A 3,264-nucleotide genomic window follows, 5' to 3' on the forward strand; every position below is an offset into this window, starting at 1 on the left:
TATTTTTATTTTTTGTTTATGTGTGAAATCTGCCTAAAACTGTAACTTAATATGTACCTTTGAAATTAGTGAAATGAAATCTACTCCCGTTGTCATGCTTATCTGCTCATGATAACTTAACTGTAGAAAAATATATAGCATAATTAGTTTACAAATAATTGAAAAGTATTGGTTGTGATATTCAACAATACTAATGTAGTTAACCTAATCAAGAAGTAATGTAGTTGTAGGTTATGATAGATGAAATAAGGCTTTAGCTTCGATTTAAACAAAAATCATTATTCTATCTCATTAAAAGTGCACTGACGATCTAAAGCTGGTCTTTTAGTGATGTGTATGACAAAATTCATAACAATGACATGCCATATTTTTAACTACTTAAATGTTATATATTGATAACTTGAACTATTATCAATAGGATTACAAACTCAATTCATTTTCTAAAACACGGTGTAGGCCTACAGAGGGCCCTGTAGATCTCAATTTTGGTATGGGACTCAACTTAAATCCAGTCAAATGCTTATTCAAGTTTAGTAGAGGCTTTATGATGCTGCAAGAAAGTAAAAAAATTGCAATCTATGGAACATAGTCTCTTATTTCTGTATAACAAACACTACTCACGTTGTAAAAAAGGTTAGTCCAAGCATACTGGGAAAGTTTCAAAATGAAAAACACTTCTGTTATATAATTATATAAGTCGTAATATTCAAAGTTAATATGTAAACACAATTCTTGATCTTTTAAGTTATTACTTGTTAGTGGAGCTTCTGGGTTGAGATATTTCTGAATATTAAGTGACAAATGAACTTACCAAAAACAACAATTAAACCAATCTTGCTAACTTAACAACTAAATAGATGAAGTTTTTTTTTTCCTTTTACCTAAAGAAACAACAAACACTTAATGTTATCCATTGTTTTAGTAACCACTACCACCTCTTCATCATAAATAACCTCATTTCTTGTCTGTACTCCTCCAACAAGCCGCCTTGAAGCACTTTATTCTTTAGGTTGCAAATATGCGCCGAGTTATGTAAACTAAGAATATCTCGAACCGAAAAGCGAAAATGGGGGGAATTTTGCACAAAGACCTAACCGCGGACCTCGATTGATTTGCAACCGGTCATTTGTTGAACAAGTGACTAGCACTTCACATAATAAACCCTCAAATCAAAACCCCTTTTATCCGTTCAGTCGGTGGTATCTCATTTAAGTTCACGTTTGTGTAGCATAATTTGACAGGAAATTAAAATTGGAATTTGTGGGAGTTAACCACGCCAAGTGTTCGACCAAATGCGCCTGTGACAAACAATAATCTTTTGCTATTATTGTGAACGGTGGTGCAAGAAGATTGACAAACTCAGCAGCAAGCATGTTTCTTTTGTTATGAAATCATATAAAGCTGGTTCTGTTTACCAATTGCTATAAACCTTAGATATGCATGCCAAGTGTTCGACCAAATGCGCCTATAACAAACAGTAATCATTTGAAATGGTTTTACCTCACCACAAGCTTCACATAAGAAATCCCATCTCTATTTTATGTTTTGTAAGATACAAATTATCATTTCACAAGTTCACCACTGCTGCAGAGGATGATGCCACCAGGATATGTAATCTCATACTAAAGTCTGAAACTTTAGATACAAACTCGGTCCGCTGGACACCGGACCTTGTGAACAAGATCCTAAAACGCCTATGGAACCATGGCCCGAAAGCCATCCAATTCTTTAACCTCCTTGAACGCCATCCGACATACACCCACTCGGCCGACTCGTTTGACCACTCCATTGACATTGCCGCTCGTTTGCGCAACTACAAGACGGTGTGGGCGCTTGTTGCCCGAATGCAGAAACGGAGACTTGGCCCAAACCCCAAAACATTCGCGATTATAACCGAACGCTACGTGGCCGCTGGAAAACCCGACAAAGCTGTTAGAGTTTTCTTGTCAATGCGTGAGGACGGCTGCCAACAAGATTTGAATAGCTTCAACACGTTTCTTGATGTTTTGTGCAAGTCGAGACGAGTCGAAATGGCTTATAACTTGTTTAAGGTTTTGAAGAGAAGATTTAGAGCTGATATGATTAGTTATAACATTATTGCAAATGGTTTTTGTTTGATTAAGCGAACGCCTCGGGCTTTGGAAGTGTTGAGGGAGATGGTGGAGAGTGGTTTAGAGCCGACTCTTAAAACGTATAATGTGATTTTAAATGGGTATTTCAAGGCGGGTCAGATAAAAGAAGCTTGGAAGTTTTTCATAGAGATGAAAAGAAGAAAATGTGAAATGGATGTTGTTACCTACACGACTATGGTTCATGGGTTTGGCGTTGCAGGTGAGATTCAAAAGGCCCGACAAGTGTTTGATGAAATGATTGGGTTAGGGGTACTTCCGTCGGTTGCCACTTACAATGCGTTTATTCAAGTTCTATGCAAAAAAGACAACGTGGAGAATGCTATTTTGGTGTTTGAGGAGATGTTGAACAAGGGTTATACTCCTAATGCAACGACTTACAATGTAGTAATTAGAGGGTTGTGTCATGTTGGAAAGATGGATAGGGCGATTGAGTATTTGGATAAGATGAAACGTGATGAATGTGATCCGAATGTTCAAACTTATAATGTGATTATAAGGTATTATTGTGACGAAGGTGAAATCGAGAAGAGTTTGAAGGTTTTTGAGAGAATGAGTGGCGGTGAATGCTTGCCTAATTTGGATACATACAATGTTTTAATAAGTGGGATGTTTGGGAGGAAGAGATCTGATGATCTTATGGTGGCAGGGAAACTTCTGATAGAAATGGTTGATAGAGGATTTATCCCTCGAAAGTTCACCTTTAATCGAATCTTGAATGGTCTTTTGCTTACCGGAAATCAGGATTTTGCCAAAGAGATACTTAGAGCTCAGAGCAGATGTGGTCGTCTCCCTCGTCATTTCAGATTATAAAACAAATTATTAAATTTTTTTCAGCCTAAGATAATTTCTGGAATATGGATTTAGCGCTTGTGGGTGCTGTGCGGATTCTGCTGTGTCTCGGTCATGAAATCAGGTACCATTTCATTTTATAAACAATGTTGCTCAACTTGTTTAGATATGTTTTTTCTTTTTTTAGCCACTACTTATTTATGACTGTGACATCCTTCTTACAATGCATTTAGAGTTACTTGTATTTACTGTGACATCCTACTTATTTTTCTAATACCCGGGTTCGGGTATGAACCGGTTTCGGGTATGATCCGGTATTAGAAAATCGGGTATTGAGATAAAT

At 36.8% G+C, this 3,264-nt stretch overlaps 1 pseudogene; it reads left to right on the forward strand.

The window, feature by feature from the left end:
- The first annotated feature begins 1,318 nt into the window (after window positions 1–1,318).
- LOC143541951 (pentatricopeptide repeat-containing protein At1g74900, mitochondrial pseudogene) lies at window positions 1,319–2,944 on the forward strand (annotated as a pseudogene).
- The last annotated feature ends 320 nt before the right edge of the window (window positions 2,945–3,264 follow it).

This window comes from Bidens hawaiensis, unplaced genomic scaffold, assembly GCF_021521415.1.
Source record: "Bidens hawaiensis isolate Kalapana, Puna unplaced genomic scaffold, B.hawaiensis_p1.1 tig00012728_1, whole genome shotgun sequence".
Taxonomy (NCBI): domain Eukaryota; kingdom Viridiplantae; phylum Streptophyta; class Magnoliopsida; order Asterales; family Asteraceae; genus Bidens; species Bidens hawaiensis.